Here is a 14,027-nt window from a genome sequence, read left to right on the forward strand (position 1 = left end):
CCTTCGTGGGACCCGTTTGATTGATGTATTGGATCGACATCGTCCAGCTCGTTAGCGGGCCTGGACGGAAGGAAAAACACAAATATTAAGTTGATCCAAATAGGTGGACCACGTACATGTGGGACCCACCATGATGTTGTGTTGTATCCAAACTGTCCAACGTCCAAGGATGCTGGACGTGGCCCCATAGTGAGGTGTGAACTGACGTGGGTGAGTGGTTAACAGTGAGGTGTGAACTGACGTGGGTGAGTGGTTAACAGTGAGGTGTGAACTGATGTGGATGTGTGGCTAACAGTGATGTGTGGACTGCTCATGCAGGCCCCACCATGATGTATGAATATAATCCACACCGTTCATCCTATTTCTTAGCTCATTTTAAGCGTTGAACCAAAAAATGAAGCTAACCCGATTTTCTGGCGGGCCCTAGCATGGAAAACAATGATTTTTCACCTTTAAAATCCGTTAGGGCCCACCTTGATGTTTCTACCCACCAAAACATACTACATATTGGACTCGTTTGGTCCGTCATGAGCCATAGAACCCAACCAGTGGGTTGGATCTTCCAGATGCGGGCCCCACCTATGAAAAATCCCAAGATTATATATATATAAAAAGAAGCAGCAATGCTGTTATTGCTTGCGTCCAAAGGATGCTGCAGCAGCGTCCTGCTGTGTTAGAGGTGGGCTGGGACCCACAGCCGTAGGCCCCACCGTGATGTGTGTAGGACATTCACACCGTGCATTGGTGGCCCTCCTTCTATGCTGTGGGCCATCCCAATAATCAGCCGTATGTGGAGCTCAGGTGGCCCACGTCACAGGCAACATTGAGGATTGAATGTCCGCCATTGAAATCCTTTTGGATTCATAGAAGCTTTGGATCATTATGAAATTTGTTTTTTCCTCTGCATCCAGGTCTGTGTGACTTTATTAAACAGATTGGATGGGAGATAAACATTATGGTGGGCCTTACGTGGGACCCACTGATGTATGTATGTATATCCACACCGTCCACATCACTGGATGGTGGGACCCACCATGATGCATGTGTTGCATCCAAACCGTTCACTCCTTTTTGCAAGCTCGTCTTAGGCTTGTGTTGGAAGAAAAATGAGACAGATCTAGGATCAGGTGGATCACATTACAGAAAACAGTGGGTTTGAATGTCCACCATTTGAACCCTTAGGCTACAGGGTTTGGACCAAAATGATATTTGTTTTTCCTCTAGATCCAGGCCTTTGTGACCTTATGAATAGGCTGGATGGGAAATAAACCCTATGATGGGGCCCACTGGAATTTAACCGTGGAAAATCATTATCTCCACTGATAGTTATTGTATGGTCCAGTTGATCTTTTGATATGATTCATTTTATATATATATATATATATATATATATATATATATAGAGAGAGAGAGAGAGAGAGAGAGATGAGTTGGGTTCGGCCTATTTGAACTCGGCCCATTCGACTAGGCCCATTCAACTCGGCCCATTTGATTAGGCCCGATGTGATATATGAGGCCCGATGTTGAGGCCCACCTGGATATATATGAGGCCTATCTGATGCGGCCCATGTGATGTATTTGGATCCCTTGGGTCAAGGCCTAACGGGATGTACATAAGGCCCATTGCAATGTGTGATTTCACCATGGTTTATGTAATGATGTTCATGGCAGGTCGTGCCTTGGGAGCAATAATGGTTTGATGCCCACATTGTAAGGATGATGTTGGTTTGATGCCCACATTGATAGGCCCATACTTGTAGTGTGTAGGCCGTCTAGGCCCATCTTCATTATGAACAGAGTCCATCACTGTAACGCCCTGAAATTCGGGGGTCAAGCATAACTCAGCTCCCGAGTTCCAAAACATCACTTATGCAACATATGTAATGATGTATGTATGTTGTCTGTATGAGTGCATAAAACATGGATTAGATTAAGCCAAACTACAAACATAATCCAAGGATAAGTGAAAAACGCAAGCGGAAGACTTAAAGAAATATATGTGTACATGTGTAAGTCTCTGTGGTATGTATGCTCTGCCAGGTCATAATACAAGTGTTTATCTTCAAAATACAAGTATCAAAATGAAATTCATCTATTTCAAAAAAAAAAATCCAGAATCCCCGTCGATCAGGACATGGCTCACATGACCCGCCTGAGAACTGTATGATAGAAAACGCGTCCTCATCATCCTCGAACTCCTGCTCTGCCTCAGGGGTCGCGCCATCATCTGCATCTAAGACAGAGTCTGGTTGGTGTTGAAACACCGTCCCAGAATGTGGGAGTGAGTGATCAACTCAGTGGAACTATACAGTAAAAGTTAACATGATATCAAATCAATCAAGCAGTAATGATAAGACAATACAATTAAACACGTCTAAAGTACTCTTCTTAATGCAAGGATATATGTATAAATGATGCATGCCCTCGCCTGCACTCCCTCAGCGTCTTCATCTTACGATACGCATGACAACCTCCCGCAGTGCCAACAACTCCTACGCACATGCAATGCAGTGCATGAACATGATTACCAAGTTGTTAATAGTCCTTTTCATACAGCAGGATTGGGAAGCTAAGGTACCTTCCTCATATCAATTTCCACACAATGATTCATTCTAGGGTCGTCAGTCCTAGGCAATCTCACACGATCATATGGTTCTAGGTCGCTGCAAAGGGCTCGTCACCAATCAATGCACGCCTATCATACCTTAGTTACTACTCTAAGGCTCATCGCCTTACTGCAGTATCAAGGTATGCTCGATGTCACTACAAAGGGCTCGTCACCAATTAATGTAGGCCGATAGCGCGAAATAGAGTCCCATACTACCATAATCGGCTCACGAGTCTGGCGTGCTCACTGGTCACTACGGGGAGGCTCGTCACCCCAGCGTAGGCCGACAACTCGACCACGATGTCCCATACCACCGTGTCCGGCTCATGAGTCTTAGCGAATCAAGGTACAATGGTTAACGAAATTTCATCGGTAAGTTTGGTACCCTAGATTCAAGCAATAGTTCCATAGATAGTTAACATACGTCGGGACAATCGGGTTATTTGACGAACTCGACTAGCACGAGCGCACGTTGAGTTGAACGACATAGAGTGCGCAAAACTCCGTGTAGCCAAACCACTGCCGACAACCCTAATATGACTCGGGTTCGTCAAATACGTCCCTCGTGACGAAAGCAACCTCGGCCATGAGCTCAAAGTCTATTACCGATTTCCTGGACTATTCCATAGTCCCAAACATATTCCACTATAACAGATGTTCATATCAACAATTTAGGATAGTAATGGAACAACAATTCAAATCATACAGTATGTGAGCATTTGAAGAATATCAACTTAACATGGATTTCAACATAAGTAGTACTTGAACTTAAATAACAAAGAATGTAAATTGAATGTAGGAAATCATACACACCAATAGGAGAGTTGAGAATCTCTTCTCAACGCCCGTAAATAGGATAATATATTACACTTGATCATTTAGACATTTCTACAAACACTTAGACTACATATTCCAACATATATGACGTATGTTGGTGAGAACACACATTTGGACAATTCCTTTTACCAAGGAGTTGACACACATACAACTAGCACAAGTACACGACAATTAGTCATGGCAAACACAATTCGTATTTCGTACATATACGATACTTTCTACATACACATAGAATACACAAATCTCAACATAACTCATATATATCAGGAACGCAATATAAACATCGCATTTGGCATGTGAAATTACACCTGCAACGATAATAAATCATTATCTGACATTGAAAGGCATGAAAACTATAACCTATACGAATATAATCTGCACCTTAAACCAGAAAGAACGCACAGAACTGATTCAGATGATAAGTCTTCGTCAACGACGACTAGATAACCTAAGGCAAGAATAAAAATGAGATACATTAACACATAGACTATTCTAAGCTCTAAAACATATTAAGGTTAGATTAGCTTACCCAAGGATGAACTTAGGATGAACTTAGAATCGCCAAAATAACGATTCAGAAGTAATAGTTTAAGGATGCAGGGAAACAAGAAAGAATCCCAAATGATTTACCAACTTCTCTCTCACTTGCTCTCTCTTTTCCTCTCTCTCTTAGTTAGGGTTTAGGAAATTCGTATGGCATAGAGAGTGAGGGTTTTAAGGTCTTTATATAGGCCTAACATTGATGAAAATAGCCCCAGGGCCAAGGTATACTTAGGTTATAACTAAATCAGGTCTCTCTCGATCCAACGGAGCACTTCCGGTGGTCTTTTTTCCACGTGCGCTCGGACTTAAGCTCACTGACCATGAATCTAGGTCAGACTGAGTTTTCGTACCGATCGGATTTATAGATCAGCTGTGGCGGACCAATCTCAATTCAACGGTCACCGAAACTCGATCAGCTCCACAAGCACTATGACATGCTTGGGTCACCTTCCCTGATCTGTGGGTGAAATTGGGTCAGAATCCAACGGTCAGATTGCTTAAAATCGTCGCGCAAGCGACACGACTAAGATTTCATAAATCATATTTAATTTCTCACCGTTCTCACACTCTTTACTCCGGACTCAAATAAATCGACCTAGGACATCATCTGGACTTGATTTTTGAGGTGATGGTCAAGCCCAACAAGGTGACCATAACTGTCTAAGATCATCGCTATCGGACTTTCGACGCGCGGTCCAGGTCCGATCCAAAGATTCTAAAAATTTTCGAGAGCAACTGGACTTAGCGTTAAATCTCAGATTTCAGAGTAACATAGCGCTAACGGTTCTACAGGTTTTGAGTCCTGCAGATCAAATTTAAAGTGATTGATGCTAATTTCACAAGCAATCAAGCTTAGCGCTAATTAACCGACAATTAACTTCTCAAGAATTAGAGGTAGTACTCGGGTCTTTGCACAAAATTTACCGGGTCATTACAATCTACCCCCCTTAAAGAAAAATTTCATCCTCGAAATTCGTACCTGCTCATACTCCTCAAGGATCTGAGGGTAGCTCTTTCTGACCTCAGCTTCAGTCTCCCAAGTAGCCTCTTCTTCACTATGATGCGTCCATAGCACTTTCATAAGAGGGATGACCTTGTTACGCAATACCTGCTCCTTCCTGTCTAGGATACGCGTCGGTCGCAGTACATATGTGGCATCCTCGCTCAACTGCACATGCTCGCAACTGATAATATGCGAAGGATCAGGAACGTACTTCTTCAATATAGAAACATGAAATACGTTATGCACGCCCGCAAGAGGTGTGGGCAAAGTAAGGCAGTACGCTACCGCTCCCACTCGATCCAGTATTTGAAATGGACCAATAAATCTCGGCGTGAGCTTCCCCTTCTTACCAAACCGTAAAACTCCCTTCATAGGAAAAACCTTAAGAAATACGTGGTCTCCAACCTCAAACTCAAGCAGTCGCCACCTCGTATTAGCATAACTTTTCTGCCTGCTCTGGGCTGTCAGAAGTCGACGTCGAATAATGTCAACTTTTTCTGAAGTCGCCTGCACCAACTCTGGGCCAATCAAGCTACACTCGCCAACTTCTACCCAGTAATGCGGTGCTCTACACCGGCGATCATACAACGCCTCGTAGGGAGTCATGCCGATACTCGTCTGGAAACTGTTTTTGTACGCGAACTCTGCATAAGGGAGACAATCATCCCAACTGGCCTTGAAATTCAAAACACAAGCTCGCAACATGTCTTCTAGAACCTGATTCACACGTTCCGTCTACCCATCTGTCTGTGGATGAAACGCGGTGCTGAACTTCAATTTCACACCCATCGCTTCCTGGATACGAGTTCACAAGATAGATATGAATCGCGTGTCTTTGTCAGATACAATCTCCAAGGGAACTCCGTGCAGACGTATAATCTCCTTGATGTACAACCTAGCCAACTCGTCTACAGAGTTTGTGACTCTGATCGGTAAGAAATGAGCCGACTTCGTCAATCGGTCGACGATCACCCAAATAGAGTCATATCCCATTCTGCTATCATTAGCGAAGCCGCAAACTCTATGGCCTTCTTACGACTCAACGTGTCTGCCACAAGGTTCGCCTTGCCCGGATGGTAAGAGACATCGAACTTAAAGTCTTTCAATGTTTTTATCCATCGGCGTTGCCTCATATTCAAGTCATGCTGCGTGAAAATATACTTAAGGCTCTTGTGGTCGCAAAAGAGCTCGAACTCCTCTCCATAGAGGTAATGTCTCCAGAGCTTTAATGCGAAAATGACAGCTGCCAATAATAGGTCGTGTGTAGGATAATTCTTTTCATGTTTTCTCAACTGTCTCGAGGTATATGCAATCACCCTGTCTTTCTGCATAAGGACACAACCCAGACCAATGCGAGAGGCGTCAGTATATATCGTATACTTAACCCCTTGCTCTGGCAATACTAGCACAAGGGCGGACGTCAACTTGTCCTTCAGCTCCTGAAAAGCTATATCCGCCTTTTCATTCCAAGCGAACTTCAAGTCTTTCCATGTCAACTGAGACAACGGTCTGGCTATATTCGAGAAGTCGCGTATGAAACGTCGATAGTAGCCTGCTAGACCCAGAAAGCTTCTCACCTCAGTAACCGAACCAGGCTACTTCCAGTCCTGAACTGCAGCTACCTTAGCGAGATCGACAGCTATCCCTTCCTTAGACACCACATGCCTTAGGAACTTGACTTCCTCCTTCCAGAAATCACATTTCTTGAACTGCATAAAAAGCTGATTCTTCCTGAGAGTATCCAAAATCGCTCTTAAGTGCTCTTCGTGCTCTTTTCGACTCGCAGAGTATATCAAAATGTCATCGATAAAGACAATGACGAATCAGAACAAAAATGGCCGAAACACCCTATTCATCAGATCCATGAACACGGCCGGTGTGTTCGTAAGACCAAACGACATCACAAGGAACTCATAATGGCCGAAACTAGTCCTGAAAGCGGTCTTCTGCACGTCCTCATTCTTGACGCGCTACTGATGATACCCTGACTGCAGATCAACCTTCGAAAAATACCGTGCCCCCTTCAATTGATCAAATAGATCATCGATCCTAGGCAAAGGGTACTTGTTCTTCACAGTCACCTGATTCAACTTGCGATAATCTATACATAATCGCAAGGAACCATCCTTCTTCTTCATGAACAGAACAGGTGCTCCCCAAGGAGACACACTAGGTCGAATAAAACCCAAATTCAATAAGCCATCTATCTGCTTTCTCAATTCCTCCATTTCACTCGGAGGCATGCGATAGGTGGGCAAAGAAATGGGTGCCGCACCAGGCATGAGATCGATAGTAAAATCAATCTCGCGCTGAGGGGGTAATCCAGGAATCGACTCGAACACATCTTCAAACTCCCGAACTACTGGCGTACTTTCAAATGCCGAACCAGCAATACTCTCCAACAGAGAAGTATAATAACCAAGACGAAAAGGGTAACTGACCTGAACTGGAAAAGTCACTGTCTCGCCCTCATGTCCATGGATTGTCACCAACTTAGCTTCACAATCAATCTCTACTTGCATCTTCGTGAGTCAATCCATACCCAAAATAACATCGTAATGGTATAAAGGTGCGACAAAAAGGTCAACAAGAATCGATCTGCTCCCTAGATCAATCAAACAACCCATACAACGCTTGTTCATATCAGAGGAGATCCCTGTAGCGGTAGTGAGCGTCACTCCCTTCATAGTAACAGTACCCAAACTTAGGCGCCTAACTGCCGCATACGATATAAGAGAGGTAGTGGACCCTGTATCCACCAATAAAGAAACGGGAATACCTTGGATGTGAGCTGTAACCTCAAAGGATCTCGATACCAAGTCAGCCACAGGTGCTTCAGCTGAAAGCGCGTGAACTCGAGCCTACTGCTGGCGATTCGGCGGAGGAACCATGGGCCACTGAGGTGGCCTAAAGCGAGGCACAGAAGGTCTGAAGGATAGGTGAGCTGGCACTGACCGAAGAGGTGGAGGCGATATAACCTGAGGCATCGGATGGCTGATCGTTTGCGGTGGAGTAAATCTACTATCCCACATTCGCAAAAAGTAATTGCGATCCGAATGCCCAACCTTTCCACAGTACGAACAACGAAAGTCAGATCGCACCTGCTGAGCGGGCGGCGCTGGACGCCTCGGAGGAGAATCTGTCCGTGGCCTCTTGCCGAGAAATGGTGCACTCTGAAAGTCAGGTCGCGGTTTGGGAACCATAGGTGCTTGCATACGGGACGACCTGTCCCCGTCCTGCTCAGCTCGCAGGGACATGCTCACCAACTCCGCATAAGAATATATGCTAGCACAGCACATCTTCGATCAGATCTCAGGCCTCAACCCCTCAGAAAAATGCCGCATCCGCATTGACTGATCACCTAAAAGCAAAGGAGCATAACGACCCAGCTCAGTAAACTGGTTCTCATACTCAGTCACCGACATCCCTCCCTGACGGAGGCGAAGGAACTCACTCTCCTTCTCGTGTCGGTAAGTGACCGAAAAATACTTCTCGTGGAAGCGTGTCTCAAATGCCTGCCACGTCCATTCAAATCCCTCCGCAATAGTGCGGAGAACACTGTCCCACCTTAAACTGGCCTCCTCCTCAAACATGAAGGAGGCAAGCTCGACCTGCTCAGCCTCTGAGCAGTGAAGCGGTCTCAGCATCTTAGAGATGCGGTCAATCCAGTACTCGGCCTCCTCGGGTCTATGAGAACCCGCAAATGTGGGAGGTCGTAAGCGCTGGAATCACTCGAATGTGCCGCTAGCACTAGCATTCCCAGATGGGTGCATAGGTGAAGCAGGTGGAGTCGCCCTCATCGACTGAGCAAAGATGACAGCCATGGAAGACAGAAACTGCTGCTGCTATTGCTTTTACTGGTGGTACTGCTGCTGCTGCTGCTGCATCAACATCATCATCTGCTCAAACCTATCAGGAGGCGGAGTGAATGAAGATGCATACAGCATCGACACAGATGCACGGTTCGGCTCAGGAACCGAAGGCGTAACTGGAGGAGCCATAGGTGGAATCACAGGAGTCGGCCCAGCAGCGAGGCCAGTAGCTGGTTGAGAGTCTGGCCCAGCACCCAAATGAGACAGGCCACTGTGGATCCGTCTGGCTATCGCCTAGGGGAGAAATCCTGGCAAACGACTCGCCCAGAGAGAGACGGGTCGAAGTCTTCGAACTCTTAGGAAGCATACCCTACATTCAACAGAGGATGCAACCTGTGAGATTCAATATCCACAAAATTCACCCACACAGCATTTTCATCACAACTCAAAGATAAACAACAAGCATTTCATTTAACAAAATTGTCGCAATACAAGAAGTGCAACATTACATGAATCACGACAGAGAAAGCATGTGAGCTAAAACATCTAAAGCTTCAAACAACAAACAACTGCCAACTACTATGCCAACAACGGCTACACATAAAAGCAAACTACAAAACAGAGCAATGGACAACTATAACTGCAACTACTCGTTAGAATCAAGAGATGGAGGCGGGGCACCCATATCCTACAGACAACTCAGGATAGACTTCAGAGTTCGAGACATCTTCTTGAACTTATGCTTCACGAGGCCTCGAAGATCCATAATATCCTGGCACAGGACAGCCTGACCCTCCTCAAGCCGAGCTATACGAGCATCCCTGAAGGCTTGATCTGCGCCCTGATCTGGTGCCGCAGGAGGAGAACTCTCACTCGTGTCCTGGGCCTCCACTTCTTACTTGTCCTACTCTTCTTCTTCTTTTATCTCTGCTCCACCCTCTCCATAACTCTCTTCCTCATCACTCTCGGTCTCATCCTCACTTTCTGAGGCTTGTCGTCGACGAGGCCCAACGTCCATCTGATTAAGGGTCGTCTCATTAATGTAACGATCAGGTACCGGCTTTTTCGCCCCAAGCCTGAAGCCAAACTCATGTGCAAGCTTATAAATGAGTTGGCTAAATGGGAGCGATTCGATTCTCCTATTCGAACAAGCGATAAGGACAATCTGACGCAAGATGTACGTTGACACACAAAACTTCTCTCCTTGCCCCACCTGATATAGAAAATCTACCATCAGGCGCGTACACTCGCTGTGGTTGCTCCACCTTGGATAAACATTGAATGTGCACATGTGGTGAAGCAAGCGAAAGTCGTTCGTCATATTGGTAGCTAGAAGGCTGCTGTTAGGCTGCCATTCGACCAGACGCCACACAGGAACTGCGTGCGGTGATCCCTCTTGCGCGCACTACTCAGATTCTTCTCACTGGCATGCACCTTACCAAGCGGCACATTCAGGAGTCGGGATATCAAAGCGACGTTGATCGTGGCCTCGCAATCTCTTCCACAAGGGATCTTGAACTGCAAAGGCTCCAGCGAGGGATCACGAATGAGGGCATAAAAATCTCAAACAGTACTCACATTGGTGCGATATTCGCCCTCAAACATGGGACACCAATCGGCCCCTTTCAAGCACTCCAGCAAGAGAAATTCACCAAATAGCCACGGAACTACATGAGCTTCAAAAAGGACCCTACGCCCTTCATAAACTCCATGAGATAGCTTTGCCAACAAAGTTCTTCCAACGGGAGCTTAAGGATCGAGGTCCCGCTTGGTCTGAAACTCTCGCGTGGCGGTCGTGCTTGAGGCGGCACCTCTCGGCTTCCGTGCACGGGTTGGGCGGCTACGCCCGGCTTCATCAACGGACGCTCTCTTCTTCCCCATCAAAGAGAGAATAGAGGAGATGAAAAATATGGCCGTAACAAACTCAAAAAGAGCCATGAAAAATAAGAGAAAAAGAGAAATGGGAAGAATGGTGAGGCTTCCACACACTTGAGACTCAAAGGAAGGATTTTGAGTGCTCAAATGAAGAGGAAAGAGAGTGAAAATAGCAAGGAAGATGGGGTTTTGAGATGGTAGGAAGAGGATGCACGAAAATGGAGAAAGGAAAGGTTTGGAGAGGGGTTTTTGTGAGGTTTTGAGAGAGATTTTAAGAAAAGAAAAGCTTGGAGGGTGGGTTTGTGAAGGAAAGGGGTTTTAGAAAGGGTTAAAATCATGCAACCCTACATAAGTGGGCCACACAAGACCCTACTAGCGTCGGCTCGAGCCGGCTCGCTAGGCGGCAAGGGCTCGCTGAACCGGCGAGGTCATCGCTGGCATCTGGATAATCTGGCGATGACTCGTCGTTTGGGCGAGGTCCTCCTAGCCCCCAAGGTCCAAAATGATGTGGGTCCCCCCTGGGTCTCCCTGGAATTGCCCGATTGGGCCCTTAGTCCGATTCGACACATATCGGGCCACTCTGATTAGAATCTAATACAAATGCAGGTTTACAAATATTTTAAGGACTGAGATGGGATGATATACCATCTAAACTCGTCAATGGACGGTCTAGAAGAGATTTAGGTCGCTGTGTGTGATCAGGAGTGTGCACAGACTGGATCTCGGCGATCGTTTTCAGTAAACTTTCGCCGATAGAAGTAACAAGAAACACTACACAAATTCTAAAATAAACTTACACCCTCCTACACTAAGGTGGCTATAGCGTGCAGTGTGTGACCATAACCCAGGTCCGGTTTAATTCAAATCATGCTCTGATACCAACTTGTAACGTCCTGAAATTCGGAGGTTGAGCATAACTCAACTCCCAAGTTCCAAAACATCACTTATGCAACATATGTAATGATGGATGTATGTTGTCTGTATGAGTGCATAAAACATGGATTAGATTAAGCCAAACTACAAACATAATCCATGGATAAGTGACAAACGTAAGTGAAAGACTTAAAGAAATATATGTGTACATGTATAAGTCCCTATGGTATGTATGCTCTGCCAGGTCATAATACAAGTGTTTATCTTCAAAATACAAGTATCAAAATAAAATTCATTTATTTCCAAAAGAAAACCCAGAATCCCCGTTAATCAGGACATGACTCACATGAACCCGCCTGAGAACTGCATAATAGAAAACGCGTCCTCATCATTCTCGAACTCCTACTCTGCCTCAGGGGTCCCGTCATCATCTACATCTAAGACAGAGTCTGGTTGGTGTTGAAATACCGTCCCAAAATATGGGAGTGAGTGATCAACTCAGTGGAACTATACAGTAAAAGTTAACATGATATCAAATCAATCAAGCAGTAATGATAAGGCAATACAATTAAACACGTCTAAAGTACTCTTCTTAATGCAAGGATATATGTATAAATGATGCATGCCCTCGCCTACACTCCCTCAGCGTCTTTATCTTACGATACGCATGACAACCTCCTGCAATGCCAACAACTCCTATGCACATGCAATGCGGTGCATGAACATGATTACCAAGTTGTTATTAGTCCTTTTCATACAGAAGGATTGGGAAGCTAAGGTACCTTCCTCATATCAATTTTCACACAGTGATCCATTCTAGGGTCGTCAGTCCTAGGCAATTTCACACGATCATATGGTTCTAGGTCGCTGCAAAGGGCTCATCACCAATCAATGCACGCCTATCATACCTTAGTTACTACTCTAAGGCTCATTGCTTTATTGCAGTATCAAGGTATGCTCGAGGTCACTACAAAGGGCTCGTCACCATTCAATATAGGCCGATAGCGCGAATATAGTGTCTCATACCACCATAATCGGCTCACGAGTCTAGCGTGCTCACTGGTCACTACAGGGAGGCTCGTCACCCCAGCGTAAGACGACAGCTCGACCACGGTGTCCCATACCACCATGTCCGGCTCATGAGTCTTAGCGGATCAAGGTACAACGGTTAACGAGATTTCATCGGTAAGTTTGGTACCCTACATTCAAGCAATAGTGTCCATACATGGTTAACATACGTCGGGACAATCGGGTTATTTGACGAACTCGACTAGCACGAGCGCACGTTGAGTTGAACGACATAGAGTGCGCAAATACTCCGTGTGGCCAAACCACTGCCGACAACCTTAATACGACTCGGGTTCATCAAACACGTCCCTCGTGGCGAAAGCAACCTCGGCCATGAGTTCAAAGTCTGTTACCGATTTCCTAGACTATTCCATAGTCTCAAACATATTCCACTATAACCGATGTTCATATCAACAATCTAGGATAGTAATGGAACAACAATTCAAATCATACAGTATGTGAGCATTTGAAGAATATCAACTTAACATGGATTTCAACATAAGTAGTACTTGAACTTAAATAACAAAGAATGTAAATTGAATGTAGGAAATCATACACACCAATAGGAGAGTTGAGAATCTCTTCTCAACGCCTGTAAATAGGATAATATATTACACTTGATCATTTAGACATTTCTACAAACACTTAGACTACATATTCCAACATATATGACGTATGTTGGTGAGAACACACATTTGGACAATTCCTTTTGCCAAGGAGTTGACACACATACAACTAGCACAAGTACATGACAATTAGTCATGGCAAACACAAGTTTGTATTTCGTACGTATACGATACTTTCTACATACACATAGAATACACAAATCTCAACATAACTCATATATATCAGGAACGCAATATAAACATCGCATTTGGCATGTGAAATTATACCCGCAATAATAATAAATCATTATCTGACATTGAAAGGCTTGAAAACCATAACCTATACGAATATAATCCGCACCTTAAACCAGAAAGAACGCACAGAACTGATTAAGACGATAAGTCTTCGTCAACGGCGACTAGATAACATAAGGCAAGAATAAAAATGAGCTACATCAACACATAGACTATTCTAAGCTCTAAAACATATTAGGGTTAGATTAGCTTACCCAAGGATGAACTTAAAATCGTCGGAATAACGATTCAGAAGTGATAGTTTAAAGATGCAGGGAAACAAGAAAGAATCTCAAATGATTCACCAACTTCTCTCTCACTTACTCTCTCTTTTCCTCTCTCTCTCTCTTAGCTAGGGTTTAGAAAATTCGTATGGCATAGAGAGTGAGGGTTTTAAGGTCTTTATATAGGCCTAACATTGATGAAAATAGCCCCAGGGCCAAGGTATACTTAGGTTATAACTAAATCAGGTCTCTCTCGATCCAACGGAGCACTTCCGGTGGTCCTTT

The sequence above is a fragment of the Magnolia sinica genome, chromosome 7, assembly GCF_029962835.1.
Source record: "Magnolia sinica isolate HGM2019 chromosome 7, MsV1, whole genome shotgun sequence".
Lineage (NCBI taxonomy): Eukaryota > Viridiplantae > Streptophyta > Magnoliopsida > Magnoliales > Magnoliaceae > Magnolia > Magnolia sinica.